Here is a 13,442-nt window from a genome sequence, read left to right on the forward strand (position 1 = left end):
GCATAAATCTATTTCAACTTTAAGTAACTTATATTTCTTCCTTGTGGGTTGTGCTTGTTGGAAAATGTGTTATTGGTAAGGGCAGGTAAGTACCCACACTTAGCAATAGGCTACTAACCTCCACTTAGGTCCAATTAGGTCTCAGTAAATTAAACCCAGCTCAACCCTTGGTAGCTTGGCAACGAGCGACAAGGCTTAACTAAGGAGACAGAGTGTAAAGCATTCAAATATCACAAAACAGTAATTAAATAAAACACAGGAAACAGTTTAAAAATCCAAAACGAATTTATAAAAATAGATTATATTTTTAACTTTAAAATGACACAAAAGCGAATAAAATCGGATAAGGGGAACCGGAGATATGAATTTTTAAAAGAATTATTGTTTTCTAGCGCCTAGAAATAAAAAGCGCCAATCTAGTCATCTGGTCGCACCTCGACCGGGGCAAAGTCAAAGTTTAAGGCCGACAGCGATGGAGCCTGGCTCAGCTACAGCCCGCGGGAGGCCTCGGTGAAAAGTTTACCTTTGGACTTAGTCGTTTTTCTGAAGATTTTCTTCAGCGGGACGAACCTGCCGGTCCAATCCAACCTCCTGGAACTCTTCCTCGGATACACGTCGCGGGAACCCTCAGTAGAGATTTTTACCTTCGGACTTAGTTGTTTTTTTGAGGTGTAAATCCTTCGACCGGGGCAAACCTGGATCTTGATCCGACGTCCTTGGAGCCCTCCTCGGATACGCTGGCCTGGAGGTCCCGGTCAACTTCCTACGTTCAGACTTAGGGGGTCATTTTGACCTCGACGGTCTTTTTCCAAGACCGCCGTGCGGAAGACCGCCAGTAGTGGCGGTTTGCCGCTCGGCGTATTATGACTGTTGGCGGCTCTCTGTCCTTTTACGGACGGAGAGCCGCCAACAGCCATACTGGCGAGAGGTGGGGAAGTGGAGGTTGCTCCACCTCCACCGCCACGCCAACAGAACACCGCCCAGCGAATCACGTCCTGTGATTCGCCGTGGCGGTGTTCTGTTGGCGGTGTGGTGTCGGCAGAGCTGCCCCCATGGCTCCCGTCCCCTCCCGGAGGATCGTCGGACCAGGTAAGTTGATCGTCCGTGAGGGGGGCGGAGGGGCGTTGTGTGTTGTGTGGGTACATGGGGGTGTGCGTCTGTGTATGTAGAGGGGGTGTGTGAGTGCGTGTATGCTTGCGGGGGTGTTTTGTGTATAGGAATGAGTGTGTGTATGTCTGTGGGTATGTCTGTATGGATGTGTGCGTGTATGTTTGAATGTGGGTGTGCGTTTCTGCCTGTGTGTGTGTATGTAGGCATGTATGTTGGTATGTGTGCATGTGAGGGTGTAGGTGGTGCCTGCGTGCATGTCGTGTGGGTATGGGTGATGTGATGTTGGGGGTCGGTGTGGGGAGGGGGGCCCTGCCACCTTTGGGGGGTGGCATGGGTGGTGGGGGGGTAGGGGAGGGATTTGGGGTAGGGTGAGGGGTGGGGGAGACCCCTATCAGTGCCAGGGAATTCTTTGGGGGGTGGCATGGGTGGTGGGGGGGTAGGGGAGGGATTTGGGGTGGGGGAGACCCCTATCAGTGCCAGGGAAGGAATTCCCTGGCACTGATAGTGCTTACCGCCATGGATTTCATGGCGGTTCAAACCGCTGGAAATCCACGGCGGTAAGCCAGGTCAAAATACCGCTGGCGGTATAGTGACGGCCGCCGGGCTGGAGACCCAGGTCTCCAGCCCGGCGGTTGTCTCCGCCCTGGCAGGCGGAACGGAGAACCGGTGGATGACCATGGCGGTAACCGCCATGGTCATAATTCCATGCAGTAAGACCGCCAGCCCGTTGGCGGTCTTACCGCCGGTTCTCTGCCTTCCACCAGGGTCGTAATGACCCCCTTAGTCTCTTTTTTGGAGATTTTCTTCACCGGGACGAACCTGCAAGTCAGGCCAGGTCGCGGTTGAGGCAAGCCGGCTAGAGTTGCCGCAGCGGGTTGGTCCCTTTATGGAGCTGTTTTCCAAAAGTTCTCCAAAGTTCTCCAAACTTCTGGATCTTCTCCCAGATGTTCTTTTAAGGTTCTTTTGGGATCCACAGCTCACCCCAAGATTCCAGAAGCTCTGAGATGCTCCTTGGGGGTCTACTACTCCCAGAATGCACCTGGCATAAGCTCCTTTTTGGCCACTGGACAATGGTTAGCTGGTTGGTTTCTTCAGGAGTTGGTGCAGTGGACTCTGGTTAGCAATTTTCCACCTGTAGCAAACAGGGAGTCCTTTTTTGAACCAGTTGAAGTCCTTCTTGTGTTGAAGCCCTAGTGTGCAGCTGGTGCAGTCCTTCAGAGTGCAGAGTCCAGGTGCAGGCCAGGGGTCCAGCAGGGCAGTCCTTCTTCTCCTGTAGTTCTTCCTTGTTGGAATCTGATGGGGGTCTGAGGTGTGGGTGCAGGTCTGCCAGTTTTATCCCTGCTCCTGGGTGAAAAACAGGGCGGGCCTAGTTCTCCAATCAGGTGCAGGGTCCTTCCCCTTCTGATGACCACTTCCTGGGAAGTGTGGCAAAAATCAATCCCAGGGGGCAACATTCCTCAAAAATCCATCATGGCTAAAAGTGATTTTTGGAGGTGACATCTGGCTGAGCCCACCCACTGGTGTGGCTAAAAATCCTAAACACACCCCTCTCCTGCCCTCTCCTAATCTAATCAAGGGGGCACCTAATTATCTGGGTTTGCAGGATGTGGGGGTGTTGCTGGGTTGCTCAAAATGTCCTTCTCTGCCTTTGAACACCAGTTGGCAGCCCTCCCCCTTCCTGCCTCACCATCTGCTGAGGGGAGATCTCCTCCCACAGGCACATCTCTTTGTGTGAAGCCAGGCCACTTCACACCTCATCAAGGCAGCCTGGCCAGGCTGCCAGAGGCTGGCCAATCAGAGCATAGCAGCAAAAACACTGCAGGGCTGAAGTTGGCAACTTTTCAGGTAACGTTTAAAACTCTTTACCTGAACAAGTTATATTAAATCCCACAACTGGAAGTTGTGGGATTTATTATAACAATACAATTAATTTTATACCAAACTCTTGGTATCTGTTACTTAAGGGGACTTTTAAAATTAAAATAAAATCTCCCCATTCAAGCCTATAGAGGCCATTTACTACAATGAGGGAAAACGAATTTGGCTGTTTTACCTCACCAGGGCTTATAAAACAATTTTTATAAGGGTCCTGCTTATAGTTACATGGCACTCAGCCCTAGGGGCACATAGGGCACACCTTAGGGGTGACTTATATGTAAAAATAAAGTCGTTTAAGACTTTGGAACTACTTTTAATTCCAAAGTCGAATTTGCAGGTAACTTTAATTTAAAAGTAGCCATAAAGGCAGGCCTGCCTTTAAAATGACACTGGGCACCTCAGCAGTGCACCTATGGGTGCACTACCTATGCTGTGGTCCCTAAACCTACATGCCCTACTATATACTAGGGACTTATAGGTAGGTTAACTTAGCCAGTTATAATTAGCCTAATTTGCATATCCACTTTACATAGAGCACTGGCCCTGGGACTGGTAAGCAGTACCCAGGGCACAGCCAAGAGTCAGTAACCACCAGTACCTGTCCACAAAGTTTGGGGTTGACCAGGGCAAAAAGGAGGACTTTCCTACAGTGCTGCTCACTAGTTTGCAACAAAAGGCTATTTCTTTTACTTGTATTTTTCGGTCATCCAGCGCGTTAGTGGGATCACAGCAGTGCTCACGGTCATCGATGGATAGACTTGACTACAGTGACTGCGTCCCCTCAGTTCCTGTTATGCATTATGAGAATGTCTTTGTCAGACTTCAGGCATAGTGTGCTGAAGAATGGCCCCATGTGCCACCCTGAAGGGGTAGTGGAACTGCCTAATAAGACCCACTTGTGAAATACTGAAGGGGGACCTGTTAAGGTACAAGCTGAAGTTGTTGGTCAAGGTAAACAAGACTTGGTCATGATGACAAAGTAACAAACAAACCAGATGAGCCCAGGTATGAGCACACATGAAGCATGGTGTTATGTGAGACATAAGAGTACTACTGTCTCTGGGAAGGCATCAGTCCTCCCCGGCACACCATGACTGACTGCTGCACTACCAGGGTAGCAGAAAGAAGTGCACATTGATCACTGATTGGTGCCTGCTGGAGAGCTTTAGAAAGTTCAGTATTATATAGAGCCGACTTCACAACAGTGTATGTGTGAGCTGTGCAGTGCAGAAATAAGGTAAACATAAAAACTAACCAATGGCATTACATCTCATAATTTCTTTTAACTAATGACAGGATTTTTTTTTTAAATGGCGTATTTGTGGTCTTTCATACAAGGTAAGCGATCCATCTTGTATCACAAGTTCATTGAGCAAGCGGGAGCAGTGCCTTCCAGGAGAGCGGGTTTATGAAGAGGCAGGATGCTGGGGATGCACCCAAAAATGAATTGGAGCATAAATCCTCAGGAAATATACATCGAAGCCATGATACAGTGCACGACTATCAAAAACGCGAAACCAGTCCTATGTCGTTGAGACCAGAACAGGAACAGATTTATCGCAAAAAGCCCCCATAAGACAAGTGCCTTCTCCGTCACGGGATTCTCTCCCAGATCCATAAATAAACAAACTGAATAGCCCTGTCCATTTCTGCTTGATGCCCAGAACATCACTGAGAGAACATCTTACGAATAAAAACATACTTTCTACTACTTCTCTCTGGGATACACGTTCCAGCTAGCCAAAATTAAAGTGATTTGGTTGGAAACACCACTCAATTACCTTTTTTTTTAAAAACACAGAAAATCTAGGGAAAATGTGGCCTGCATTAAGCTGAGCACAAACAGTGAATAAATCAAGACATTACACCTTTAAGAATTCAGAAGTGTAGGAAGTTGGCTCTGTATATACTATTTCAAAGTGAGAAATAGTGTGCACAGAGAGTACAAGGGTTCTCCTTAGAGGCTGATAGTGGCAAAAGTAGATAATTCTAATGCTCAATTTTGTGGTAGTGTGGTCGAGCAGTAGGCTTATCAGAAGGTAGTGTTAAGCATTTGTTGTACACCCACACAAGCAATAAATGAGGAACACACACCCAAAGACTTACTCCAGGCCAATAGGTTTTTATATTGAAAAATATATTTTCTTAGTTTATTTTAAGAACCACTGGTTCAAGATTTACATTAAACACTTCAAATGTAAGGTATTTCACTTAGATACTTTAGGAACTTTGAATAAAAGCAATATCATATACAGTCTTTGTACAAATGGCAATAAGCTATTTTCAAAGTGGACACTGCAAAAATCAACAGTTCCTGGGGGAGGTAAGTAAAGGTTAGATTAGAAGGTAAGTAAAACTCTTACAAGTCTCAGTCCTGGGGCATAGGTAGCCCACCGTTGGGGGTTCAAGGCAACCCCAAAGTTACCACACCAGCAGCTCAGGACCGGTCAGGTGCAGAGGTCAAAGAGGTGCCCAAAACACATAAGCGCCTATGAAGAACAGGGGTGCTCCTGTTCTAGTCTGCCAGGAGGTAAGTACCTGCGTCCTCGGGGGGGAGACCAGGGGGGTTTTGTAGAGCACTGGGGGACACAAGTAGGCACACAAAACACACCCTCAGCGGCACAGGGGCGGCTGGGTGCAGTGTGCAAAGCAGGCATCGGGTTTTGTATAGGTTTCAATGGAGGGACCCAGGGGTCACTCTAGCAGTGCAGGCAGGCACAGGGGGGGCTTCTCGGGACAGCCACCACCTGGGCAAGGCAGAGGGTCACCTGGGGGTCACTCCTGCGTCGAAGTTTGGTTCCTTCAGGTCCTGGGGGCTCAGGGTGCAATGTTGGTTCTAGGCATCGGGTCCCTTGTTACAGGCAGTCGCTGTCAGGGGGAGCCTCTGGATTCTCTCTACAGGCTTCGCTGTGGGGAGTCAGGGGGGGTCGTCTCTGGTTACTCACGGGCTCGTAGTCACCAGGGAGTCCTCCTTGAGGTGTTGGTTTTCTGCAGGTCGAACCGGGGGCGTCGGGTGCAGAGTGAAGAGTCTCAAGCTACCGGCTAGAGAAACGTGAAGTCTTTGGAAGTTGCTTCTTTGTTGCAAAGAAGTAGCTGGTTTTGAACAGGGCCGCTGTTCACAGGAGTTTCTTGGTCCTGTAGTCCAGGGCAGTCCTCTGAGGCTTCAGAGGTCGCTGGTCCCTGTCGGATGCATCGCTGGAGCAGGTTTTCGAAGTTGGAGACAGGCCGGTACGACTGGGGCCAAAGCAGTTGTCGTCTTCCTCCTTCTCTGCAGGCTTGTAGGTCAGCAGTCCTTCTTCTTTCTTCAGGTTGCAGGAATCTGCTTTCCTGGGATCTGGGGAGCCCCTAAATACTGCATTTAGGGGTGTGTTTAGGTCTGGGAGGGCGGTAGCCAATGGGTAGTGTCCTTGAGGGTGGCTACACCCTCTTTGTGCCTCCTCCCTGTGGGGAGGGGGGCACATCCCTAATCCTATTGGGGGAATCCTCCGAACCCAAGATGGAGGATTTCTCAAGGCAGGGGTCATCTCAGCTCAGGACACCTTAGGGGCTGTCCTGACTGGTGGGTGACTCCTCCTTGTTTTTCTCATTATCTCCTCCAGCCTTGCCGGCAAAAGTGGGGGCAGTGGCCGGAAGGGTGGGCATCTCCACTCGCTGGGGTGCCCTGGGGCGCTGTAACAAAAGGAGTGAGCCTTTGAGGCTCACCGCCAGGTGTTACAGTTCCTGCAGGGGGAGGTGAGAAGCTCCTCAACCCAGTACAGGCTTTGTTCCTGGCCACAGAGTGACAAAGGCACTGTCCTCATGTGTGTGTGTGGCAGGCTGGCAGAAACTGGTCAGCCTACACTAGAAGTCGGGTAGGTATTCAGGGGGCATCTCTAAGATGCCCTCTAGGTGTATGTTACAATAAATTGCACACTGGCATCGGTGTGAATTTATTGTACTGAGACGTTTGATAACAAACTTCCCAGTTTTCAGTGTAGCCATAATGGAACTGTGGAGTTTGTGTTTGACAAACTCCCAGACCATATATTCTCATGGCAACCCTGCACTTACAATGTCTAAGGTTTTGCTTAGACACTGTAGGGGCATAGTGCTCATATGCCCTCACCTGTGGTATAGTTGTAGGAGGCTGGCCTGGCTTGTAATGAGTACCAGAGGTACTTACACCTTGTGCCAGGTCCAGTTATCCCTTATTAGTGTAGAAGAGGTGTTTCTAGCAGCTTAGGCTGATAGAATGTAGCTATGGCAAAGAAGCTTAGGCTGAACAAGGAGACATGCAAAGCTCCTACTATACCACTTATATCATATGCACAATATCATAAGAAAACACAATACACAGAGTTACAAAAAATAAAGGTACTTTATTTTTATGACAATATGCTAAAAGTATCTCAGTGTGTACCCTCAGTAAGAAGGTAAGTACTATACACAAGTTATATGTACACATGCCAAAATTAGGTAAGTAATACTAAGAAAAGTATCTAAGGCTAGCTGTTTCTGTTTATGCTTCAGTCTGGTCTCTTCAACCCTCAACATTTTGAGTCCCTTTCTAACAAGTTATCCGCAAGGTGGGTGGGTTGGGAATGCTTTGACACAGATGACAAATTGGAAACTTCAGAGGGGGATCTGTCCCTGTCTGTCTGGACCCTGGTAACTTGGCCTCTAGGAATAAAGGATGTCCCACTGTGATGGGACCCTCCATTACTACCAACATTACTAGGTGTCCTGCTAGGGGGCAGACCCTTGACAGACCCCTCCCCAACTTCCTCAGGGGATTCCTCTGAATGAGACTGGGAAGCTTCTATTAACCTCTCATGTGATGGGCCAGCTTGGGAGTCATCATTTAAACAAGCATGTTAAACAGAAACTCTTTCGTAGGGTTTTTTCCTATAACTAAACCTCTATCTAAGCAGAGACTCCTTAAGCTCTTGTAATTCAAATTGTCATAAGTTGCATTAACAGTTTTAAGAGCTGAATCTACCACAGACATGATAGCAAAAGGTTTAGAGACAGTGAGAAGAAAGAAAAAGTTTCAGAACTTTTTAAAACACAGAGAAAAAAAACTTTTTCTAACTTTTAGAAAACGTTTAGAAGTTTTAAGAAACCTTTCAGAACTTTTGTAAAAAGCTTTAGAGAAGAAAAGCAAACTTTTTGATTAATTGTACATACACTGAACTGTTTGGTATATGATTCTCTTATGAAAAGTACACATTGACAAAGTGGTAAGTAGTTACAAGCACTTATCCCACCGCTGCACAACCAATGTAGGAGGCTGGCCTGCTTGTAATGGGTACCAGAGTTACTTACACCTTGTGCCAGGTCCAGTTTTCCCTTATTAGTGTAGAAGAGGTGTTTCTAACAGCATAGGCTGAGAGAAGGTACCTATGGCAAAACAGCTTAGGCTGAACTAGGAGACATGCAAAGCTCCTACTATACCACTTATATCATATGCACAATATCATAAGAAAACACAATACACAGAGTTACTAAAAATAAAGGTACTTTATTTTTATGACAATATAACAAAAGTATCTCAGTGAGTACCCTCAGTAAGAAGGTAAGTACTATACACAAGTTATATGTACACAAACTAAAATTAGGTAAGTAATAGCAAGAAAAGTAATGCAAACCGTGTAGAATTACAATAGGTTGCAATAGGAGCACATAGGTATAGGGGCAACACAAACCATATACTTCAAAAGTGGAATGCGAACCACGAATGGACCCCAGACCTATGTGAGCTTGTAGAGGGTCGCTGGAACTGTAAGAAAACAGTGAGGGTTAGAAAAATACCCCACCCCAAGACCCTGAAAAGTAGGAGTAAAGTGCACCTACTACCCCCAGAGAGCACAGAAGTCGTGATAGAGGGATTCTGCAGGAAGAACACACACCAACAGTGCACTGACAATCGATTTCTGGACCTGAGTACCTGTAAGACAAGTGAACCAAGTCCAATAGTCGCGACAGTGTCCAGGGGGGGCAGGAGCTCAGGAAACCCCAGCTGAAGGTGCAAGGAAGCTGCCACCGGTTGGAAGAAGCTTGGAGTTCTGCAAGAAGGAAGAGGACTAGGAACTTCTCCTTTGGAAGACGGATGTCCCACGTCGCGATGAAGCTTGCAGAGGTGTTCCCACGCAGAAAGACCACAAACAAGCCTTGCTAGCTGCAAGGGTCGCGTTAGAGGTTTTTGGGTGCTGCTGAGGACCAGGAAGGACCAGGATGTTGCCTTTTGGAGGAGGAGACAGAGGGGGCGCTCAGCAACTCAGAGAGCCCTCACAGAAGCAGGCAGCACCCGCAGAAGTACCCCAACAGGCACTTCGAAGAAAAGTGAACTGGAGTCCACGCGAAGTCACAAAAGGGAGTCCCACAATGCCGGAGGACAACTCAGAAGGTTGTGCACTACAGGACGGAGTGCTGGGGACCAGGCTAGGCTGTGCACGAAGGAAATCCTGGAAGAGTGCACAGAAGCCGGATTAGCTGCAAATCACGCGGTACACAGCTTTGCAGTCTAGCGTGGGGAGGCAAGGACTTACCTCCACCAAACTTGGACTGAAGAGTCACTGGATTGTGGGAGTCACTTGGACAGAGTTGCTGTGTTCCAGGGACCACGCTCGTCAGGATGAGAGGGGACCCAGATGGCCAGTGATGCAGTCTTTTGGTGCCTGCGTTAGCAGGGGGAAGATTCCGTCGACCCACAGGAGATTTCTTCTGAGCTTCTGGTGCAGGGTGAAGGCAGGCTACCCGCAGAGCATGCACCACCTGGAAACAGTTGAGAAAGCCATTGGGATTAGGTGCTACAATGTTGCTGGTAGTTGTCTTGCTACTTTGTTGCGGTTTTGCAGGCGTCCTGGAGCAGTCAACGGTCGATCCTTCGGTAGAAGGTGAAGAGGGAGATGCAGAGGAACTCTGATGAGCTCTTGCATTCGTTATCTAAAGAATTCCCCAAAGCAGAGACCCTAAATAGCCTGAAAAGGAGGTTTGGCTACCAAGGAAGGAGGATTGGCTACCAAGAGAGGTAAGAGCCTATCAGTAGGAGCCTCTGGCGTCACCTGCTGGCACTGGCCACTCAGAGCAGTCCAGTGTGCCCCCAACACCTCTGTTTCCAAGATGACAGAGGTCTGGGACACACTGGGGGAGCTCTGGGCACCTCCCCTGGGAGGTACTGGTCAGGGGAGTGGTCACTCCCCTTTCCTTTGTCCAGTTTCGCGCCAGAGCAGGGCTTGGGGATCCCTGAATTGGTGTAGACTGGCTTATGCAGAGATGGGCACCATCTGTGCCCATCAAAGCATTTTTAGAGGCTGGGGGAGGCTACTCCTCCCCAGCCCTTCACACCTATTTCCAAAGGGAGAGGGTGTAACACCCTCTCTCAGAGGAAATCCTTTGTTCTGCCTTCCTGGGCCAGGGCTGCCTGGACCCCAGGAGGACAGAAACCTGTCTGAGGGGTTGGCAGCAGCTGCAGTGGAGACCCCGGAAAGGCAGTTTGGCAGTACCCGGGTTCTGTGCTAGAGACCCGGGGGATCATGGAATTGTCCCCCCAATACCATAACGGTATTGGGGGGACAATTCCATGATCTTAGACATGTTACATGGCCATGTTCGGAGTTACCATTGTGACGCTATACATAGGTAGTGACCTATGTATAGTGCATGCGTTTAATGGTGTCCCCGCACTCACAAAGTCCGGGGAATTTGCCCTGAACGATTTGGGGGCACCTTGGCTAGTGCCAGGGTGCCCACACACTAAGTAACTTTGCACCCAACCTTCACCAGGTGAAGGTTAGACATATAGGTGACTTATAAGTTACTTATGTGCAGTGGTAAATAGCTGTGAAATAACATGGACGTTATTTCACGCAGGCTGCAGTGACAGGCCTGTGTAAGAATTGTCAGAGCTCCCTATGGGTGGCAAAAGAAACGCTGCAGCCCATAGGGATCTCCTGGAACCCCAATACCCTGGGTACCTCAGTACCATTTACAAGGGAATTATATGGGTGTACCAGTATGCCAATGTGAATTGGTGAAATTGGTCACTAGCCTGTTAGTGACAAATTTGGAAATCAGAGAGAGCATAACCACTGAGGTTCTGGTTAGCAGAGCCTCAGTGAGACAGTTAGGCATCACACAGGGAACACATACAGGGCACATAATTATGAGCACTGGGGTCCTGCCTGGCAGGCAAGATGGTACTTTCCTACAATAGTGCACCCTGCCTTAGGGCTGTAAGGCCTGCTAGAGGGGTGACTTACCTATGCCACAGGCAGTGTGAGGTTGGCATGGCACTCTGAGGGGAGTGCCATGTCGACTTAGTCATTTTCTCCCCACCAGCACACACAAGCTGTGAGGCAGTGTGCATGTGCTGAGTGAGGGGTCCCCAGGGTGGCATAAGACATGCTGCAGCCCTTAGGGACCTTCCCTGGCATCAGGGCCCTTGGTACCAGGGGTACCAGTTACAAGGGACTTACCTGGGTGCCAGGGTTGTGTCAGTTGTGGAGACAAAGGTACAGTTTAGGGAAAGAACACTGGTGCTGGGGCCTGGTTAACAGGGTCCCAGCACACTTTCAAATCATAACGTAGCATCAGCAAAGGCAAAAAGTTAGGGGGTAACCATGCCAAGGAGGCATTTCCTTACAAGACGCTACTGTGCCATTTCGTCATGCAGTGCAGGGATTTGGCAGATTACTTTTCAAGCTCCTCAGAGGAGTATCCCAAGCACTATTGCCTTTGTTTTCAGGCTTGATGGGTTTTCAGGCTCTCCAGAGAAGTATCCCAAACACTACTACCTTTTGTCAGACTTTTTTATTGAAAACCTCTGATTCCTTATTGGGAATAGCTTTTTTGCGATACTTCCCCTGTGTCTCCTTTTCCCCTTTTCATAGAACTCTATTTGATAGATGCCCTTTATATGGAGGTAAAAGTTCCTAGAAGGATGAAGAGGATGTCTGTGTTGTCTGCATCCCAGATTCTCATTCCATTGTGAAGTGTAGGATCTGCAGGGTGAATCCTTACAGGTTCCTTGGGAGGGAGTTTGCATCAGGGCAGAGGAGAGAGAAATAGGTCGATCTGCCTTGCAAATCACCTCTCCCAGAGTGGCAGCGGCCCTCTCAGAATCCCTCCTTGGTGTGACCAGCCCATTTCAAGACTTTCATGGCAGACTTCAAGCCGCAAGCTCCCCTGCTAGACATTGAGGCAGTTTTCGTTGAGAAGGTCAATGCCAAGACATTCCTTCCCTGTCGAGGCTTTCAAGGGGTTATCCATCAGTGTCTCCTTATTCCTCCTCGGTGATGCCTGTCCCTGTGTCTTGTGTCACTAACACGACCAGAGATCCTTCTGTTAATTCGTTGGCATTGAGAAGTCCCAATTCAACCTTCAGCGAGAAGGTCAGAAGCTGGCAACTCATCCTCAAGGTCCTACCTTGGCAAGACATATAGCCTTGTGTTTAAGACATTTTTCCTGCTTCTTCTGCAAAGAATTACTCTATTTCAGCCAGAGATTAATACCTCCAGCACAACCCCATGAAGGGGATAACACTCCCATTGTGCACCTTCTGCTCCTCGTTGGTGTTATAAGGATAGAAGACTTACTCCTCCTCAAATGGAACCTTCCAAGAAAAAGAGAAAGGATGACCGTCATTCCAGACAGGTGCTCCGAAAGATCGTCCAGGCACATATCCATTAGTCCTCCAAGAAGAAGAAGCCCTTCATCTTCTTCTGTTAGAGACCTTAGTGGCCTCGCTGCTGGGTCTCCAGATTATTACGTCCTAGAAACTTCCCCAGTGAATGGTGTGGTTGTTTTCCACAAAATAGCAAACAAAGCAGCTTGAAAGCTTAACATAAACACTGTGACTCTTATCTGTGAAACATCTGTCCTCTTTGACACATTATTTCCAACACCTCAAGTGAGGTAAATGCAGATGGGTGTAGAGTATAATACCCTATTTCTTATGTTGTCAAGAGCGGAGATAAGTCATGACTCAAGTGAGACAGTAAGCACCTTGTGTTCTTAAATAATGATAATAAATAGAATATTGTGCTCACCAAGCCTGCATGTATGGTTTATGCAATGCTCTTTTTTCATGGCCATTATTTAGAAGGAAAACTATTTAATTAGAAGACATGGGGGAATCAGTGCAGTGTGATGAATTCACAGTAACTTTGGGCCTCATGACGACTTCGGTGTTTTTTTTGTCAGACCACCAAAGCCGCTGCAGGCTGGTCTGTTGCTAGTCATATTAGGGTCATTGGAGGACTTCCTCTCATTTATGGGCGGAAGTCTGACTCCGAAAAGGCAGTTGCATTGCCAGCACCGCCACAGCAGCAAGACTCCACCCGCTGTATTACAAGGCGTAATTCGGCTTGGCGGAGTCTTGCTGGCGTGGTGGTGCAAGACCGACAGGACCCATCCCTTGCCGGATGGCCTCCTCTACGGAGAAAGTAAGTGGTCGTCCGAAAGTGTGGGGTGGG

At 48.4% G+C, this 13,442-nt stretch overlaps 1 protein-coding gene across 2 annotated transcripts in view; it reads left to right on the forward strand.

Moving 5' to 3' along the window:
- Nucleotides 1-13,442, forward strand: part of LOC138303543 (zinc finger protein 850-like) — a 223,951-nt gene that overhangs the window by 130,633 nt on the left and 79,876 nt on the right. The window lies entirely within an intron of this gene.

Source organism: Pleurodeles waltl, chromosome 7 (genome assembly GCF_031143425.1).
Source record: "Pleurodeles waltl isolate 20211129_DDA chromosome 7, aPleWal1.hap1.20221129, whole genome shotgun sequence".
In the NCBI taxonomy this organism is placed as follows: Eukaryota; Metazoa; Chordata; class Amphibia; order Caudata; family Salamandridae; genus Pleurodeles; species Pleurodeles waltl.